General features: G+C 49.8%; 1 protein-coding gene across 1 annotated transcript in view; it reads left to right on the top strand.

The window, feature by feature from the left end:
- Positions 1-21,140, top strand: part of RIMS4 (regulating synaptic membrane exocytosis 4) — a 68,128-nt gene that overhangs the window by 8,481 nt on the left and 38,507 nt on the right. The gene's annotated exons all lie outside the window — the stretch shown is intronic.

Raw genomic sequence — 21,140 nt, 5'->3', positions numbered from 1 at the left:
GGTCCCAGCCACGTCTGCGACCTACACCACAGCTCACAGCAACGCTGGTTCCTTAACCCACTGAGAGAGGCTAGGGATCGAACCTGTGTCCTCATGAATACTCATCGGGTTTGTTACCGCTGTGCCACCGTGGAAACTCCTGACATACCTGAATTTTTATCTTGCCTCTGCCACTTCTAAATTGTGACTTTGAGCAAGTGGTTTGGCCTCTCTGGAGCTCAGTTTCCTCATCCGTAAAAGGGGCATGACAATAGTAAGTTCTTCAAAGGGTTCTCGTGAGGAATACGTTGACATAGCACACACAAAACACAGTTACCTAGTGCGAGGCCTGCGGAACTAAGGTTTCCTCAGTTATAGGGACTGATGAGATCATGACTTTAAAGCTGGGCACATAATAGGTGCTCAGTTAGTGGTTACTGCTGCAGTTGTGGTGCTTACTGTTGGTTTTAATGGGTAAGAATCATTGAGGGGACTTGTTAAAAAATAGGTCACTGGCCCTCACCCTAGAGTTTCTCATTCAGTCTGGGGGAGGACCTGAAAATCTCATGCTAACAAGTTCCCAGGTGATGCTGATAAACTGGTCCAGGGACCAGAGACTCACTAGGTTAGAGGATAAAGCTGTGGAGAAATGGGAGTTCCCATTGTGGCTCAACGGTTAACGAATCTAAGAACCATGAGGTTTCGGGTTCGATCCCTGGCCTTGCTCAGTGGGTTATGGATCCGGTGTTGCCGTGAGCTGTGGTGTAGGTTGCAGACGTGGCTCAGATCCTGAGTTGCTATGGCCCTGGTGTGGGCTGGCAGCTACAGCTCTGATTAGACCCCTAGCCTGGGAACCTCCATATGCTGCCGGAGTGGTCCTAGAAATGGCAAAAAGATTAAAAAAAAAAAAAAAAAGCTGTGGAGAAATGAAGCGTTCTTCTCAATTTTCGGTGTCTCCTGGATACTTGTGTCTTAGATGCTTGGGACATTGGGTACCAAATTTAGTACCTGGGTTTCGTCTTTGGGCGCTCCTGTTTCCATCACACGGTCCCAGATCAAATGAGGCTCAGCTGCTGCCCTGCTCTGCACCGGGGTTAATGTGAAGGACCCCATCAGTCCTTTTGGAAGTCATCCGTATAAATGATAAATGAGTCGAAATGAATAACACCCACACCATGATCTCCTTTTGTGGACTCTTGGCCTCAGACAGCTCTGGTGACTCTGAGGGGCTCAGGTCTAGCGCCTTTGACCGAAGGGCATAGGACATGGTCCCTTTTCCTGCTTTGGGGAAAGGCAGGGCTATGTATTAAAACCAGAAGGTTCCTTTGAGGCCAGGTCTCTGCTGGGGAGAAGTAAATCAAAGGAATCATCGATGTTAAGGGGCACATGCTGGGAAATGCTGTCCAGGGACTTTACGGAGTCAGTTTATTTAGGTGTTTCTAGGAAAGGGGTCGCTGGTAATTTTCTAGGGAAGGTTGAGGTTTAGCTCAGATTGGACACACGGGGGACAAACCTTATGACGTGATAAGATTCCCATCCAGTCCCATAAAACTCAGAGTCTGAATACAAAGGCATTTGCAATAGTTTTCAGGTGGGACTTGTTCTAAAATGATGGACATACTCCCCTGAAAGGGGTGGCTTGGGGGTAGCAAGACAGCATGGACTTTGGAAGCCCCCAGACCTGGGTTTAAGTCTCTGCCATTTGAGTACTAGCTGTGCCTCCCTCTTTCTCTCTCCCTCCCTCTTGCTCTCTTTTTAAGGGCTACTCCTTTGGCATATGGAGGTTCCCAGGCTAAGGTTGAATTGGAGCTGCAGCTGCTGGCCTACACCACAGCTCATAGCAACGAGGGATCCAAGCCATGTCTTTGACCTACACCACAGCACACAGCAGCACTGGATCCTTAACCCACTGAGCAAGGTCGGGGATTGAACCTGTATCCTCCGGGATACTAGTTGGGTTCTTAACCCACTGAGCCACAACGGGAACTCCCTTGTCTCTTGCTTTCAGTATGTTACCGCTCTGGGCCTCAGCCTTGTCCTTTGTAAATTGCAGGGAATGATTCTGCCTTGGGAGAATGAGAGATAATGCGTGTGTGAGGGATAGAAGGTGTCCAGGACATAGCAGCGCTGTCTCCTTGCTCTGTGGACTTCCCAGATGCAGGAAGGGCGGGATGGCGAGGGTGCACTGCCTGCGGTTGGAACTCCTGGCTCTGGTCTGGACAGCTGGTGTTTACTGTGTGCCTCGTGAGGTCTGAGAGGCTGCCTTAGGAGTCAGGAGAAGAGGTCTCTGTTCAGCTGCTGAATCTCAGCATCTCCTCTGGCTGCTCCCCTTTGTCTCTGGGGCCACAGAATCCACATTTGCAGAGTGGGCTTCTAGTGGGCTTGATTTAGATACAACCAGAGTCTCCCGGAAAACAGAGGACATTTGTTAGGCCCCCGTCTCCCTCTTTGGAGTCCTCCCCTGTGCCCCGCCTCTGTATTTTCAGCCCCGGAGCATCCCCTTCCGCCAGAGATTCTCTCTAGCTGATCCTTGGCTGATTGCTCATTGAATACTTTTTGAAAGAGTATTATTTGGATTAAGTAATATATGCAGATGGTACAACATTTAAAAAAAATTATTGAAGTATAGCTGATTTACAATATTGTTTAATTTCTGCTGTGCAGCAAGGTGATTCACTTATACATGTATACATTTTTTTTTCATATTCTTTTCCATTATGGTTTATCACAAGATACTGCCTATAGGTCCCTGGGCTATATAGTAGTAGGACTTATTGTTGACTGATACAACATTTAGGAAGCACGAAAGACATCCAGTTAAAAGAGCCGCAGGCACCTCCCACTTCTGGGTCTCCTGTCCCCTCCCCAGGACAAACAGTTTCCAGCCCTCACGACCTCTTATGTTGCTGTTACTGACAATGCGTAGTACATGGTATCCAAACAGCGCCAAAGGATACCCAAGCAAGCACAGTCGGCCTCCTGCCTCAGCCACCGAGTCCCGCTCCCACAAACCATCATCACGGTCTTGGAGGCTACCAGCTTTTCCTTTACTTCCTGGTTAGCAAATTTTTATTAAACACTTACAGTGATGCTCAGCCCTGTGAGGATTCAAGAGTAGTCAGCAGCAATACAGCATCGTAGTGGTTGTGATACACACTCCACAGTGGGGTGGCCTGGGTTCGAATTCTGGCTTTGCCATTTATTGGCTGTGTGACTTTGAGCAAATTACTTAACTTCTCTGAGCCTCAGTTTCCTCAATGGCGAGATGGGCTAGTAATAGCCACCCCCCGCTTCCCCGTCTTCAAGGTGTCATGAGAACTAAGTGAGTAAATATCTGTGACATGCTTTGTAGAGAGCCCCCACACAGTAAAAAATGGAAAGTGTGTTAGCTATTACTGTCTAAGAGCCTTTTAAGCTGGAAGCCTCTCTGAAGTCCTCTGGCATCTTCAGCCGTGGTCCAGAGAGGGATCCCACATGCCCAGAGCCTCACGGCAGGTCTGGCAAAACCAGGAATAGAACTGATGTTTCTAGACTCCCTGCCAGGGCCTCTTCCTCTCCCAGGTGGCCCAAGTGGCCACTCGGGGCCCTGTCGACACCTGAGGCTTCAAGTCCACGCCCTGCGCTTCGAGTACCCAGTGTCTCTGGGAAATGCCACTTGGAGTCACCTTGGGAGTGGGTGGGAGGATGTGTCACTAATTGGGGCCTGTAATGGGAATTAATTAGTTCCTTAGCAAATGTCTTGAGAAACAGCTCTCATTTGCCTGGGTCTGACACCAAGACTGGACCAGGTGCCTCAGGGGCCCACCCAGACCCAGGCCAGCCCACCCCAGAGCTGTCTGGCCCCCGGAAGCTGCAGCCACTTCTGCCTAGCTTCTGTTGGGTGTGCTGAGTCCTGGGAGGGCCCTCCCCCCAAAACTGGGAGGCCTGGTTCTGATGGGGATCAGGTGGGTGCTGCCAGGGAGGAAAGAATTAACATGGGTAGTGTTCTTAGGCTCCTCCCAGCGGCGTTCACCTTGAGAAGAATATAGACGAAGGGAGAATTTCCTCTCTTCCCCACTGTCCTAGGTGAGACCTGGATTCTTGTACAGCTGACGTGCTGTGCAGGGCTCCTAGGTGAGACCGGGGTGCAGGATGGTCAGGAAGCAGCAGCTGGCACTGAGTACTCAGCCAAAGGCCAGCCCAAGCCCGACATATGGGAACTCCGAAGGGTGGGTGGTGTCACAGAGTTGACTGGCCTTCTGTACTCTGGTATTAGTCGTGAGCTGTGAAAAGCCCCCCAGGTTGGGGGGGGGGCATAGCTTGGGGGGGCAGGGCAGCTTCCATCAGCTAAGAGCGGTTCTCTAAAGGAGTAGCTGTGGCATTCCTGTCGTGGCGCAGTGGAAACGAATCCGATTAGGAACCATGAGGTTTGGGGTTTGATCCCTGGCCTTGCTCAGTGAGTTAAGGATCCAGTGTTGCTGTGAGCTGCGGTGTAGGTTGCAGACACGGCTCGGATCTGGCGTTGCTGTGGCTGTGGTGTAGGTTGGCAGCTGTAGCTCTGATTCCACCCCTAGCCTGGGAACCTCCATAGGCCGTGGGTGCAGCCCTAAAAAGCAAAAATAAATAAATTAATTAATTAAAAAAAAATAAAGAAGGAGCAGCAGCAAGTCAGAACCGGAGAAACTCACAGCAGTTGTGGGATGGGTGTCGTCCTGCTTGGTTAAGGGGATCTGGCTGGGCTGGGTCTGCCCACCTGCTGTCCAGGAACTTCTGGCAGCAGAGCAGAGAAGGCAAGTGTGGCCAGCTCTGGGCTGAGCAATGTCCACCCCTATTACAGGTTGCCTCTCATGAGGTGTGCATGGTCGTTATGTCAGGCGGGGCTGGAGGAATATCTGGATGGACCCTTGGCTTGGCCCAGGGTCACAGAGCTAATGAAGGTAGGACAGGGTCTCAAGCTCAGGTCTCTCCAACCCTTATGGTCTTTCCAACAGCCTGTGTTCCATTTAATCCTTTTCATGGATATATGTGTATATTTTGTGCTTCACAGTGGGCTTCCTTCCAGGTCCCTTTTTTTTTTTTTTTTTGGTCTTTTGTCTTTTTAGGACTGCACGCATGGCATATGGAGGTTCCCAGGCTAGGGGTCTAATCTAATCAGAGCTACAGCTGCCAGCCTACACCACAGCCAGAGCAACGCCAGAGCCGAGCCGTGTCTGTGACTTACACCACAGCTCACGGCGACGCCGGATCCTTAACCCACTGAGCGAGGCCAGGGATCACACCTCATGGTTCCTCGTCGGATTTGTTTCTGCCGCACGAGGCAAAAATAGGAACTCCCCAGGTCCCTCTTTGAAAGGCGTCTATCTTGGTTTTCCATTTTGCACCTTGCAAGCATGAAGCCAATTGGGCCTGGCAGAACAGGTTTGCCTACTTGATCTCACCTGATCCTCCTGGAACACTGGTCTTGTTTCTGGAGAGGTGGGCAGGGGCCCTGACAGGCTGCTTGAGGTGAAAGGTGAAGGGCTAGCTGATTTGTCATGGAATGAGCTCTGAATTTGTCAGAAGAAAACCCTGGATTTGAGACCCCATTTCTGCCCATTTGCCAGCCTAGTGACCCTGGGCAAGTCTTTCTCTCTGAGCCTTGCTTTCCTCTTTAGGTGAATAAGTCCATGGCCATAATAAGCCTCAGGTAGCCTGGCAGGTGTTCCAATGATACTGCATATAGTAAGGACATGGTAAGGCTTTGATTTGGGTGGGGGTGGGGAGTCCAGGGCCAGAGCTGACCTCTGAAGAGTGTGTGTGTACGTGTGCACACATGCACATGTTCAGGGAACAGTGTCAGATCAGGGCCCATCTGTGAAATGGGTACAGTGACGCTTGTCTTGCTGTCATTGCTTGGGTTCCCCATGAAACAAGGGTTACAAGTATTGGCAAGTATTAGGTTAAACTACATGAAATAACACGAAACTGCCATTTTCAGGAGTCGAAATAGTCAGTAGCAGTTGTATGTGGTTCATATGGCTCATGGGGTGATGGATGAAACTCCAGGAGGGGATTGAGAGTCAGTTGGAGTAACAGTGTTATCAGCCAGGTTATCCCTGATGGAGCTGAGTGGTGCTGGGGGCCTCTGGGAGACTGCAGAACAGGGCTTGGCAAACTCCCGTAAAGGGCCAGAGTGTGGGCGTTGTTGTCTTTAAGAGTCGTAACGTCACTGTCACAACTGCCCAGTACATAGATGGAGTGCTGCCACAGACATATAAATGGACGGGTGGGGCTATGTTCTAATAAAACTTTATTGACAAAAATAGGCAGCAAGGTGGATTTAGCCCAGGGGCCCTAGTTCACAGACCCTGGAATAGAACATGAACCTGCTTTATCCCCCCAGGAGTGAGGGAGCTGGGCTCTTTATACATCAGCTCCCATCAGTCAGTGGTCGAGGGCTGAGGGTGTGGGAGGCGGTGTGGGGAGTTGTCTGTCCCCCTCAGGCGGAGAAGAATGGGTTCTGGCCGCAGGAGGTGAAGTGGCAAAGAGGAGGGATGTGGGGCAGGGCTGGCTCTTTGGCAGCTCCAGGGCCTGACTGTGTTTGGAGAGCATACAGGAGAGGAAGTGGCGGGCCGAACAGGAAACTGAGTTTGGGGTACGGCCAGGTTACCTAACTTCATATCTCCAGCCCTTTCAGCCAGTCCTTCCTCCCACGCACAAACTGACTCCTCTGACCTTGGCCATTGGGTTCCAACTGTTTACCTCCCACGCCTACACTTGGGCACTTGCGTCTTCTGGGATGCCCTGCCCTTCCACCTTCAGGGCTCCAATGCCACCTCCTCCAGGAAGCACACCTCCCTTCTCTGAGTGGAGCTGATCATTCCTCCTTGGTGTTCAACATGGCACTTGGAGCTGCTCTTCTCTCTCCAGCCGTTGCAAAGTCTGCCTGGCAGCTCTTTTCACTGCCACACCCAGAGCAACTCCCTTCAGGTCGGGGGCTGTATGGTTCTCGGCTGCATCCTACCCAGAGGGCACTGATTTGGGAAAAGTGGAGCTGAACCCTAACCCTCCACCTCCCTCCCAGCCTCTTTCCCTCCCCTCCCTCCTTCCCTTCCTTTTCCAGTCTTGCTGATAGCCAGGCCCTGTCCCAGGTGCTGGTGACCCAAGACAAACCCAGGCTTTGCCCTCATGAAGTTTACAGTCTGGTGGGGGAGTGGTTAGACATTTGCCAATCCAAAGGAACACGAGTGAATTGATCATTGTGGTGCTAAGTGCCATACTGGTCAAGTGCAGGGTGCTAGGGGAGGCTGGAGCTGGAAGAATGGATCTGGGGGAGGGGAGGGGGGCAGGCAGCTCAGCTGAGACTTCAGGACTAGGACGGAGTGGAGTTGGCCCGTGAAGGTGTGTGTGTGGGGGGGAGCCAGGAGCCTTAAGAGAGCACAGGCTTGGGAGTCAGGGGAGTCTGGGTGTCAGATCTTGGATTCTCTTAGTCCCCATTTTCTCATCGGCCTCTCCCTCTCCCACACATGGATGGAGATACTGTAATTGCTTCTGCAGGGCTGAATTATGGGTAGTTTTTGCTTTCTAGTTTGCACTTTTTTTGGTATTTTCCAAGTTTTCTACAATGGACAATTCATAGCCAAAATTGAAGTCTCCAGCATCCGGAGATCACACTCCCACTGGTAGTTGTGTGACCGTCACCACGTTGTTTAATCACTCCTGCTTCTGTCTCTCTCTCTGTACGACGAGAACCATGGTGATTAACACACGGGGCCCGTCATGCTCTGACACGTCACCCTCCCTTAACTTGTTAGAGCCTCACAACTACTCTGTGAGGCAGGTGCTGTCACTACCCTGTTTTGTACATGAGGAAACAGGCATGGAGAAGTTTAGTATGTCGTTCAAGGTCACACAGTTAGAGTCAGAAGCGGGAGTCAAACCCAGATGTCTGACTCCAAAGTCTGAACTTACCTGCTTGCCTCTACCACCCGCCTCACAGCATAGGGATGAGAATTAATGACGGGACACCTGTCAAGCTCTTAGCACAGTGCCTGGCACACACTAGCACTCGTAAATATTAGCTCCTATTATTATTAGCAGCTGTGCAAAGGCCCTGGGGTAGGAAAGGCACATGGTGTTTTAAAGACGCATGTGGTTAGTGAAATAGCATGACTGGATCACACTGGGTCTTTAAAGTCAAGAATTTTGGACTTGAGCTTAAGGACAGGAGAACCCCTGTTGGGTTTTTAGCAGGGAGGTGACAGACTCAGATCTGGGGTTTGCAAAGACCTCTTTGGCTGCAGATGAGATGAATGGAGCCAGGAGGCCCAGGGTTGGCTCCCTTCGGCTATGGCAACTCTCCCCAGGTGGGTTGGACCATCCCAGCACTGACTCTTCAGACCCTGGCGGTGATGCTGTTGTGTTGTCTAGGCTGACTGTGTGGGCCGGAGCACAGGACACAGGAGTCAGGAATGTGTCACTAGGCTGGTCTGGTGATGCTGGGAGGCTGAGAAGTGCCAGTTTGAAGGCAGGAACAAATTACTCTCCTGGAGATGAGGCCGGGCCAGTTCCTGTCGTGTTACATTATTAAATTTGTAATCTTCATTCTGATACTTCCCAGCAGTGAATAAGAACCAAATTTAAAATGCTGGCTTTACATTTCTGAAATGAAGCTCTTTGTCAGGAACTCTTGAAACCCGTAATTTCTCTCCAGAGGTGAATGTCTACATCTTAAAAAAAAAAATTAAAACAAATAAGAAAGGAAAAACCACCCTTTAGTTAAAGGCTGGGTTCGAAGGGTTGTCTGCAGCCCCAACCCTGGCAGGGATTGAGAGTGGGGTCTCTAGTCCCAGAAAAGGCTCAGCATAGGACTGGGCCTCCCAGGAAATTTAACTCCCCAAATCTGAGCCTTGCTAGGGAGGCAAGGTAAGAGAAGCCTCCTGCCCACCTCACCCCCAGGTGGTTGGCACACCTGCTGATTTGTGAAAGGGTTTGATACAAAATTGGACCATAATCCTTAGGAGAATCGCCCCGGGTCAGGTGCTGATGAGTTTTCTCATGACCTGTTTGGTGGGCGATGGACTGGGCTGGTAGAACAATGTGCTGTGTTGTTCCTGCCTTTACACTTGGCAAGAAGGGCCCTGACCTGGGGTGCCAGCATTATTGGGCAGCTCTCCAGGGGGGGCACCTGGACCCCTCTTTCTAGGCCATGTTCAGGGTATGTGGGACCCTGGAATTCCCTGTCTAAATGGGCCCAAGTCAGCATCCAGGGTCTGCCCAGACCCCTTCCCTAGGCCCATCCTCCGTCACTGGTGTCCTCATGCTTGGCCCCAAAGGAGCTGTTGGTGGAGGTGAGGACGGAGCACAGATGTACAGAGGGGGCCCTTGATGGGTAGGGGTGGGAGGAAGGGAAGGGATGACGGGCTTCAGCTGTGGGCCCCCAGGCAGTTCCTCACTCCACATGCCGCCATGGAACTCTGAGGATTCTAAATTTGAACCTGTCCTGGCCTTCAAGGTCATTATGAAGGCATATTTGTCAGAGTGGAAGGATAGGCTATATTTTATTTAATAGCCTGATTTATAACTTTTAAATATTTAGAAGTAAGATGGCCTCCATTGTACTCCTGCCCTGGGCTCCCTGATGGTGGGTGGGGCCTTCGCATCGTCCTTTGAACTGGGAGTGGGGGCCGCCCAGGGATGGCCTTTACCCCTGTGGTCCCACATGCGGGCCCAGTGCACTCACATGGCTTGTATGGCACCTTTGTGCCAGTTAGAAAAGGACACGTCTCACTCCCATCCCAGGTGATTGAATTTAAAATGGTCCGACCTGTAGAAGGATGAATTAGAAAAAGGCTCCCCCTTCTCCAATGCCAATGGGGTGTACTGCCTGGCCGGTGAAAATGGGCCATATTTCTGCCCACCTCAGTTGGGTACCTTTGTGCAGGTAACAACCTGTCCAGTAGTCGACAGGCCCCCCCGGGACTTGAACCAAGAGCAAGACCGGAATGGAACATGCTGACGCTCTGGGATCTCAAGATAATCATTAAGTTGTTTTACCTTTTCAAGAACAATCCTCATCATGATGGCAACTATTTATTTTGTGTTTCTTACATGCCAGGTGCTCTGAGCACTTTACCTGGATTATCTTTTCAAAGCAACAGAATATGGGGGTGGGGGGGGATACAGTTGATACATCCATTATACAGATGAGGAAACTGAGGCTCAGAGAAGAGGGTTTCATCATCTTGAGTCATTCAACAGTAAGGTCAAATGCAGGTCTGCCTGGCCCAATGAATCTGTGGGCCTAAACCACTACTCTGCCCTGGGCATTCTCATTTTAAAAAATGGTATCTCTGCAGTCAGCGTATTTACCCACCCCCCTGATCCAGGGTGCTGGGTGCTGAAGGTGGGTGTGGAATAGGTTTGGGGCCTCCCTCAACCAAGGAGGAGAGGCAAGCAGGGCGGATAACTGGGTGACCCCATTGAGCAGGGGGTGCTGAGTACAGCCTTGAAGGGTGAGAAACTGCTTATCAGGCAAACCTGGGGGGAGGCGCTGCGGGCCCTTGGGGGACCTGTGTGGTCATGGAGGAGCGTCCTGAGGTTTCTGGCTCCCTTGTCAGTACATCAAGCGATGGATACGGAGCGGAAGTGGGGCCAGGAAAGGGCTGGGCAGATGGAAGAGGCTGAAGTGTCACGCCCAGGACCTGGCCCTCCTTGAAAACCAGAGCTGTGTCATCCTCTCCAAGCCTCTTGGGTCCCAGCTGCAAGAAGGGGTTCTTACCGTCCTTTTCACAGTTGGAAAGGCAAGATTGAACGTGGAGGGGAGGGTCCTTTGGTGCATTTTAGGGTGGGCTGGGTTTGGAACCCAGGCCTCTGAGTCTTCCCAAGCTGTCATCTAGTCCCTTCACGAGCTGCTTCAACTAACATTTTAGTTTCTTAAAACAATCTGTGCTTTCACAAGTTACAAACGCTTGTACATTTATTCTAGCTTGCATTTTCTGAGCACATGCCATGTTCCCGGTGCTAGGGTTTCATGCTTGTTGCCTTGTACAGTCCTCAGAGCGAACCCCTGAGGGGGGTCCTGTTGCTGTTCCCATTTTACAGATGAGGAAACGAAGGACCTCTCTCAAGGTTGCCTGGGCTAACAAAGGGCAGAGCCGGTTCTCTTGAGCCTAACATCCTCAGACTGTGCTCTCTGTACCCAAACTTTGGGAAAATGCAGAGAAAACGTACCGAAAGAAAATGAAAATGACTGCAGCTCTATAATCCAAGAGCAGGATATTTAACCATTTGGGGTATTTGTCTTTGGTTGTGTGTGTATGTGTGTGTGCATGTGTGTACAGTTCGTGTGTGCAGGAATGTGTGTATAAACCAAGGCAGGGTCACACTATGATACTGTTTTGTAAACTGAAGCCACTATTTAAAAATCACCTTTAAAGGACCTTCACAGGCTGGTCTCTACAGGGACACTCTGATTTCTAGGATCAGGTCTAGAACCGCATGATTTATTGTAGACCACAGACTTGCCAAGGCAGGACCAGGGACAGCACCAGGCAGCTCGCCCTAATAGCCAGTTCATTTTTGTCCCAGCTTTCCGCTCCTGTTCTTGTTAAAAAAAAAAAAAAAAATTAAAAACTGACAGACCTACCCAGGATTTTATTCCATGCCTGGCCCGGCATTTAAATGCAAGAAGCAGAAGGCTTGTGAGCTATAAATAGCCCAGGCTTCTTCTGAACGGTGGCGGGGAGAATTTGTAGGTCCTGTTTCCTCCGAACCTGGTGACCTGGATTACTTCCTTCCTGCAGTGGTTGCTTTCGTCGCTGCCTCCTCTGCCCGTCCTTTGTGGAGCAGGTCAAGCCCCTCTCTGCAGATGGTTAGTGAGCATCCACACTGAGCCTCGGTCCTGGGCGCACGGACTTGAGTGAGCCGCCACCAGGCCCCTCACAGTTGTGGTCACTCATGTGATCACCGGATAAGCCCGAAGCAGGGTCCCCAGTCCTGGGAGTCAGGAGAGGCTTCGTGGAGGATGGGACACTGAAGTTGGAAAAGGCAAAGAAGAGACAGGGAAGCCAGGGAGGGGATGGCCTGGGAAGAGTATATGGGACCACGGGTGTGACGCCTGGCACAGAGCAAGGTTTGATTGTTAGTAAGTGACCATGTGTTTCTTGAGGGGACAGCCTGGGTTTCTTTGGTGCCTCCCATGGCTCCTGGGATCCAGCGAAACTGGGTAAAAAGGCTCCTCGGCATTTCACTGGTCCGGTGATTCTCAACCTGCTCTGTCCATACTCTTCCATCTGGAACTAGGACCTTGAGCGACTCAATTAAAAACCTCATTGGAAACCTGGAAATCTCTTTTTTCATGAGCTCCCTGCTCCCTGGGCAATTCTCATGTTCGACATTTGGGACCGTGCAGTGCTGACCCAGCTCCTGTCTGGGGACCATGGCTCAGTCCTCTGGTCCATTTTCCCTCAGATGGCGGTGAAGGGAGCTTACACCCTCTCACGTGGTTCCTTCCATTGACAGGCAGCTCGATGACAGAAAGGCCTTCTTCCCTTGTACCCAGGGTCACTGTCACTATTTATCCTAACACAGTGATGATATTAAAAATCAAATCTATGTAGTCCTTTGCTGTCTACAAAATACTTTTTTTTTTCTTTTTTCTTTTTTGGCCACCCCGAGGCATATGGAGTTCCTGGGCCAGGGATCAGATCCAAGCCACAGTTGCAACCCAAGCTGCAGCTGTGGCGATGCCAGATCATTAACCCACTGTGCCAGGCTAGGGTTTGAACCCATGTTCCAGCACTCCCAAGATGCCACTGATCTCGCAGCAGGAACTCCCATAAAATACTTATTTAATTCAAGAGGCGAAAATGACATAGATTTTTAAATTCAGACAGACCCGCATTTAAATCCTGCCTCCCCCTCCCTTTTTTGGTCCTACCATGTTGGCTCTGTCCTTAAATAGATGACTTAACCTCTCCGTGTCTCAGTGTCCTTATCTCTTAAAAGGAGATAATAATAGCACTTTCTTCTTGGGTCATTGGGGGAATTGAGTAACATGCATGATACAGACTTAGTACAGTAGTAAGGCACTCACCCCATAATAATTTATTCTTTTTTTCTTTTTGTCTTTTTAGGGCTGCACCCACGGCATTTGGAGGTTTCCAGGCTAGGGGCCGAATCAGAGCTGTAGCTGCTGGCCTACGCCACAACCACAGCAATGCCAGATCTGACCACATCTGCGAACCTATACCACAACTCGAGGCAATGCCAGATCCTTAACCCACTAAGTGAGGCCAGGGATCAAACCTGCGTTTGTCCCCTCATGGATGCTAGTAAGATTCGTTTCCACTGAGCCACGATGGGAACTCCCCTAATTTATTCTTATCATTATTACTGCTACTACTGTTACGGAAGATGTGTACATGGTAAATGCAACATCTGAAAGGTTTTTCCTGAGTGCTGAGTGTATGCCCTGCTGTAGGTGATGAGTCAGACAGTTCTCACTAATGGCAGTCATCCTTTTCAGTGTGATTAGTATGATTGGAGCCTTACAGAGTCACTGGAGTAGGTGGTGAAGTCACCCACCTTTTCCTGACAGGAAGATGAAGCTCGGAGGGTTGGGGGTTTCTAAAGCCCCCTCAGCCGATAGAGGAGGGCTGGGAATTTAATCCATGCCTTCCATCTAATTCTCTACTTTTCTCCCACCTTCAGTAGGTTTTTGCAACAGTTAGTTATAAAGGCAGGGAGGGAAGGAGAGACCATTAGGTACCACTAGGGTTACGGGGCTCTTCCAGCCTCCTCCCCACCCCCCTCATGGTTTCTTTCATGTCAGGCAGTTTAGGGGCAGCCGTGTGGTCCTTTCTCTTCTCTCTTCCCACAGTGTTTCAGCAGAGAAATCCAGCTGTGTTGCCTTGGAGCATCTCGGGCATAAAGGAGTCCTTAGGGAGCACCATGTGGTCCGGCAGCTCAGCCAGCTCTCCCAGCTGGATGTGCAGCCTGAATGCATTCCAGGTCTTCACATCTGCCCTGGCAGCAGTGGGTGCCACTGACACCTTGTCCACTGTTTGCAGCACCCCCTCCACCCTGAGTCACTGCCTGGTGCCCATGGCGTGGCGTCCCTGAATCTGGGCCCCACCAGATTTGTTGGGTCCCAGGCTGACTGCAGAATGCTCCCTGCTCTCGGCCTCCTTCCTGTCCCAGGCAAGTGAGCAGGAGTTTCAGTCCCAGTGTCCTCTCTCAGGACACTGGCTGCACAGCTGGCTCTCTTCCCACTGGCTCTCTCTCTCTCCATCCCCAGTAAGGAAATGGCCCCCATTACTGCAGCATTATAAAATGCTTCCTTTTGGGGCCAGACATCAACAAGGCAGTAAGAAATGTAGCTAGCAGAGGGTCCCTGTAATCAGATATATAGGCACCTTTGTTGCTGGCAAGGTGGGTCCCAAGCCAGTGGCTCTCGTGACTTTCAATCTGTACCACGTCGACTTAAGCTTCCCTCTTCCAAGCCTTTCCGAGTTTGCCCCCTCCTTTGCGCAGTTTCCCCTGCCCTGTTCCTATGTCCCCTTCCATCTATTTCGGTGATCAGGCACATTGAATTTCTAATAGCCTCTGGTGGTGGGAAAATCCCGGGTTGAGAGTCAAGAGCCCAAGTTCTAGGCCAGTGCTGACCAATAGCAATTTCTACGATGGAATGTTCTGTATCTGCACTGTCCAAACAGCAGGTGTTAGCCACATGTGGCCATTTGGCAGTTTAACTGTAGTTAGGGTGACTGTGGAGCCAAATTCTCAGTTTTTAAAAATTAATTTAAGTGGTCCCCTGTGGCTCGTGGCTACTGTATTGGGTAGTACAGCTCTAGAGCCCACTCTCGATATGTTTAGCTATCAGACCCTGCGTTTCTTGCCCTCTCTGGGAAGATAAGGGGTGCAATTCAGGAATCCAGAAGGAGGCTGTTTGGAATAGAGACGGAGGTCTGGGGCCAGCCACATCTAGAATAGATTCCAGTTCTGCCAAATACCAACTGTGTGGCTTTAGGCAAGTCACTTAACCTCTCTGTGCTTCAGTGTCTGAATTTGTAAACAGGCCGTAACAATCACCTCAGGGTTAAATGAAATTCAACGGATCTGTAAGTGCCTTGCTCTCAGTAGGCTTTTGACAAATTGTAGAAGAATATTTAGCTGATCTAATAGGAACCCATGTACTCCTCCTGCCTCTTGGGACAACTCTGACAATCCTTGCTTTTGCTACAAATGTTCATAAAGTGCTTCCTTTTGGGGCCAGAAGTTGCCCCCTTGAACCTCTTGAAATTATGTACAAGTTGTGTCACTGTGCATCTGTATTTTTTTTTTTTTTTTTGGAGAAAAACCAGAATTTTTAAAAAATGGAGATAAAGAGCTCTCGAAAGATCTTTGAAGGAGTCCACAAAGTTGAGAACTCTGGAAAGGAAGAAAACTGGTACAGAGCCTGTACAGAAGGCTGGTGTGATCAGGAAATAGCAGGCGGTGGCCCCAGACTGGCAGCATTCAGTTCCAGCCCTGCCACCTCCAAGTAGCATAAACCTTGTTGAGCTTCAGCTTCCCCATCTGTAAAATGGGGGTGATAAGGCAGCTATTTCATGGGTTCTTGGGCGGATTCAATAAATAGATCCATGTGAGCTGAGTAGCATGGCACCCTGCACGTAGCCGGTGCCCGGTGAGTGCTAGCTGCTTGCGTCACCATCCTCCCCATCGTCGTCGTCGTCCTTGTCATCCTCACCATTGTTTCCAGCCACTCCGTGCCAGGCTTGATGCGCACAGTATGTCTGTCTCCCCACGTCCATCCTTCTTCCTCACCTGCTGCATCTTCTCAAACGTCATCTCCCCCTGCTCCCCCTGCTCATTCTGCTCCAGCCGCTCCGGCTTCCTTGTTTGTTGGGCATACCGGATTCTACCTCTGGATCTGTTTGTTTCTGTCCTCTGTGTTGGCAGCTCTTCCCCCACCCCAGATGTCCATGGCACTCACTTCTTCACCTCCTTCACAAATCATCATGAGGCCTCCCTGACCTCTGTCTAAAGCCAAAGCACCCATCCCTCCCCTCATCTCCTTCGGACGCCGCTGCGCCTTCATGTGGGCTTTGATGTTTGCTTGCCTCTCCTGGATCGGAGCTTTAGGAGGACGCGGTTTCGCTTAGTTTTGTCCCTGCTTTAGCTCCAGTGCCTAGAACAGTACTTGACGTATAGAAGGTGCTCAGAAAAATGCTCGGCGAGTGAACGAATGAGCCAGTGGATCTCCTGAGTCTGAGACTGGCTCCCATAGAGTCTTCAAACTCCACATGAGGTCTCCTAGGTAATATGTTCAGTCCATGAATGTGTGAACCCTTCTCTGGGCCAGGCTTCACCTTCGAGTCTAGGGATAGAAAGATGAAGAACATCCCAGCTCTTGAGGAAGAACTCACAGGCCTGGGGAGTGGAGTGGGGTCACCACAGGGATGTTCTCTTCCAAGCACTTACTGCAGTTATAACTACTGAATTATAAACACCATCCTGTTTGTGGTCCATCTTCCACCCTGGACTGAAAGGGCCCAGTGGGCAAGGACCCCCCAGCTCTCTTGCCCAAGGCTGTGTTCTCCGCACCAGTACAGGGCCCGGCAGGGACGTGTGGACTGCACGCATGAATGAACAGATACAGGGGGTGGTGGGAGAGGGGCTGGCAGAGGGTCTGCAATCGCACAAGGGAGGGTGGAGCCGTGGAGGAATTCCCGTGGGAGGTGAGGAACCCTCCCCTGTCCCTCGGCAGCTTTTGCCTTGACTCTCACTTGGCCAGCAGTGGAGCAACTTGGCGATGGTGGGAGGGTGGTGGTTCCCCTCCCTAGGAGGCTGGGTGGCCCGCTGGAGCCCTTCTGTACTTGAGTGTCTGCCTGCGCCTCTGTCCTTGGAGTTAAAAATAACTGAGGATGGGAGCGCAAGGACACGCTGTCCTTCTCTGCCATGGAGCAGGGATTCTGCTACCTCGTCTCAAAGGGGGCTGCAGGGTGGCATTTGAGAAGCCAGCAGCTTAAAGAATGATCCCTTCCTGCCCCCTTGAGGACAGGCCCAGTCCTCACTTTCCCCAATCTGGGATGACTTGAAATGAGTTATGCAATGTCACAGCTGGAAGGGCCCTCCAGCGCAGGCCGATTACCTGGCAGGAAGCCCATAGCCCTCCAGGCCTGGGACCGAGGCAGACATCACCAATCCATTAAGGCCTCTCTTTCCTGGGACCATGGCAGGTATCACCAATCAATCACAGCACCCTTTTCTGCCAAATCCAGACACAGTCTAAGAATTCTTAACACGGGATATTTTAGGCGACAGCTACCAGCGTTGGCAAAAAAGAGAAAACCTATTTGTCATCATAATCCAGTCCAGTCCCCTCATGGTGGGACTTAAGCTCAGAGAGGAGCAGAAACTTGTTCTGATGTTACATAGGAGGTCCACAGTGGAGCTAGTACCAGACCCAGGATCCTAACTCTGTTAGGACTTTTCCCCCTCTGTCCCCCACAGTGTCCTCTTTTCCATGAGAACTAAGGTTTTTCTGTCCATAAGAAAGGTTTTTAAGCCAGGGACTGCAAGGCTCAAAATTTGATGCAACATACTGTGTATAGGTGCTGATAGGTACTTTTCTATGGGAAGTGAGAATAGCTTCCAGCAGCTTCTCAACCAAGAAAGGCCAAGAAATTTGAAAAGACAGTGAGTGGGATGGACCAGCGTTTCGCTCCTCAAAGTGTGGGCCACAGATCAGCAGCATCAGCCTCACCTAGGAGTTGATAGAGGTGCAGAACCTCTGGCCTCACCCGGACCTACCGGATCAGAATCTTCATTTTATCAAGATGCCGAGGTGACTCATTTGCATGTTAAAGTTTGAGAAGCACAGGGCTGGAATTTGTGTGGCAGTTGATTTCCTGAAAGTGTATGTAGTACCCGCTGAGTGCCAGGCACCCTTGCAAGTTTAGAAGACGGCCTTGGTCCCTTGCTCTCATCTGGGGGAGTAGAAAGAAACCTAGGTTCTTTAGCCAGGATGGGGCCCAGCTGTTCTGCAGCTCTGCTAAGGCCAGATTAAGGGACGGATTTGTTTAAACTGTTTGAAGTTAAAGGGAAGAATTTCCATCCAGCGATTATGAGACACCCCCCCCCCCACAAGCACTAAGAGGTATGTTAGGGAGACTCTCACTTGGAAAGCCTTAGGAAGGCTCCAGGTCAAGTGCCCCCCTGTGGAGTGGTGCCGAGAGGGACTGGATTTTAAGCAACCATGGATTTGAGTGAGTTGGGTGGAAGGAAAGAGGGTGTGCTCCTTGAAGGCCAGCTTTACCAGCTTCACCAGCAGCCTGTGGTGCTGAGAACTGCTCATCTAAGTTTGGTTTGCTCTGACAAGTACTTGTGCTGGGGGTTCCAGCAAGTCTCAAGTGATCTTGGCTAGTTCTTCTGGGTCTGATAGGCTCCGAAGAAAGCTGACCGTGTGTAGACTGAGGAAGGTGGTACTGGGGGACCTGGGACTTTGAAGATGGCCCATGCCTTGTCTAGTCTTCACAACAGGCTTTGTGTGCTGGCCTCTTGGTCAGCTGGAACCCTCTGCAGCCGCTGGCAGAGGCCCTTGCCTTTACTCACCCTGACACTACTGGTTCCTTGATTCTCTGGGGGTCAGTGTAGAATAGGGGTTAACAGCAGGGCCTGGGAAATCACACACACACAGACACGCAGCCTTATGAGATAACTCAAATACCATTCAATTCACCTATTTAAAGTGTGCAGTCGGAGTTCCTGTTGTGACTTAGCAGTTATGAACCCAACTAGTATCCATGAAGATGCGGGTTTGATCCCTGGCCTCACTCAGTTGGTTAAGGATCTGGCATTGCCGTGAACTGTGGTGTAGGTCTCAGATGTGGCTCAGATCCTGCATTGCTGTGACTGTGGTGTAGGCCGGCAGTTATGGCTCTGATTCTGCCCCTAGCCTGGGAACCTCCATATGCCCTAAAAAGACAAAAAGAAAAAAGAAAAAAAAGAGAGAGAGGTACAATTCAGTGGGTTTTACTATATGTACAGGGTTATGCAGTCAGGCTCCGGTCCCCCCTCACCCCAGCTCCTGGCAACCACTAGTCTATTTTTTCTATCTTTATGGATTCTTTATATTAAAAGTCACATACATAGAATATGTGGTGTTTTCATTGACTGGCTTCTTTGATTTTGCATGTTTTTAAAGTTCATCTCCATTGTAGTATTTATCAGTTGTTCACTCCTTTTATGGCTGAATAATATTCTAGTAGATGGATATACTACTGCATTTTGTTTATAGAGTCATCATTGATGGACGTTTGGGTTATTTCCACGTGTTGACTGTTATGCACCAAGCTGTGAACATTCGAGTTCAGCTCTTTATGTGTATGAGATGGGTTTGTTTGGCATTGTCTCTCTACCACTCTGTTGCGATGGGACCTTGGGCAAAGTGCTTCAGTTCTCAGAAGCTCACTTTCTGAGAATTTCTGGGAATTGAGGACACTGCCATCTATCTCAGTATTATTGGTAATCGTGGCTAGAATTTACTGAGTGCCTTTATTTTATCATGACAATCACTGTACGTATACTGTGTCCTTGAGTTCAGCCTCACAAGGAGCACAAGAAGATTTATTTCACAATTAATGCCGACTTGTGCTATAATAGGCTAACATGCTGCCTCGTTACAGCAGATCATCTGGTAGCCTGATGAGTTCTCTTGCCGATGTGTGTGCCTGGGGAGAAAGCTTCGCCGTTTCCTCCAACATCTTTGGCCTTTTCACATTATTAAGGGCCATCTTTTTTTTTTTAATCTTTTCTTGTGTATATTAATTTTTTTCTTTTGGTTTTTGAAACATACATAGATAAAAATGCAATAACTAGAAGAGCTATCTCATGGTTCTATCATTTCTATTTTCTCTCTGCCATGAGACTAGCATGTTCCAGATAGAGCTTGCTCCTTCACCTTGGATCCCAGAAGATTTTATGGGATGGAGCCATAGCTCACTTGCAAGGGACATTTAATATGAGCAAGAAATAAACCATGGTTCTCTAAGCACTGAGATTTGGGGGGCTTGTTACTTGTTGCAACAGAACCTAGGGAGAGCTGACCAATACATTTTTTTTTTTTTTTTTTTGCATTTCAGTTCTTTTATTGTTAAGTAGCTTCATGCTTTTAACTTCTGTTTACTTCTTTTTCTTGTCTATCAAATAGGAATTCTTTTTTTTTTTTTTGTCTTTTTGCCTTTTTTCTAGGGCCACTCCCACAGCATATGGAGGTTCCCAGGCTAGGGGTCTAATCGGAGCTGTAGCTGCCGGCCTACGCCAGAGCCTAAGCAATGCAGGATCCGAGCTGCATCTGCGACCTACACCACAGCTCATGACAATGCCGGATCCTTAACCCACTGAGCAAGGCCAGGGATCGAACCCTCAACCTCATGGTTCCTAGTCAGATTCGTTAACCACTGCACCACGATGGGAACTCCTAAAATAGGAATTCTTTAAAAAATATTTTATTATAGTTGATTTACAGTGTTCTTTCAATTTCTGCTTTGCAGCAAAGTGACCCAGTTATACATATATATGCATTCTTTTTCTCACATTATCCTCCATCATGTTCCATCACAAGTGACTAGATATAGTTCCCTGTGCTGTACAGCAGGACCTCATTGCTTATCCACTCTAAATGCAATAGTTTGCATCTTCTAACCCCAAACTCCCCGTCCATCCCACTCCCTCCTCCTCCCTAACCAATACATTTAATCCTTACAACAATGTCAGGTGGATTCCATTACTATTTCCATTTCGCGAGGGAACTGAGGCTCAGAGAGGTTCAGTAACTTTCTTTAGTTTACTCAGAAAGTAGCAGAGGGACACCTCTCAAGTCCCAGACCCAGTTCTTCAAGCTCCAGAGCCTGTGTTCTTAAGAAGACGGAAGTATGTAGGCTGTTCGGTAAATGATGAGTAATCCAGTGTGGCTGGAACACCTGGTATGTGCATGACATCAGACTAGTAGTATAGGTTTGGGTCAGATCCTGGAAGCCTTGAAAGCTGTGTGGATTGTGAAGCTTCCTAGCGCCAGATGGGACCATAGACTCTACCTTTTGCCCACAACCCAACTTCTCCCAAAGCTTGCCCAGCTTGTCCCAGGAGCTGGTGGGAATGGCTTCCTGGGAAAACTTGTGGGGACGGTAAATTGTCTT

Source organism: Sus scrofa, chromosome 17, assembly GCF_054392235.1.
Source record: "Sus scrofa isolate SSC_HxYL_T2T_F1_AM1 chromosome 17, Sscrofa_HxYL_maternal_Yorkshire_Landrace_v2.0, whole genome shotgun sequence".
Lineage (NCBI taxonomy): Eukaryota > Metazoa > Chordata > Mammalia > Artiodactyla > Suidae > Sus > Sus scrofa.
Note: the sequence above shows the minus strand (reverse complement) of the source record. Positions and strands in the feature narration are given on the sequence as shown.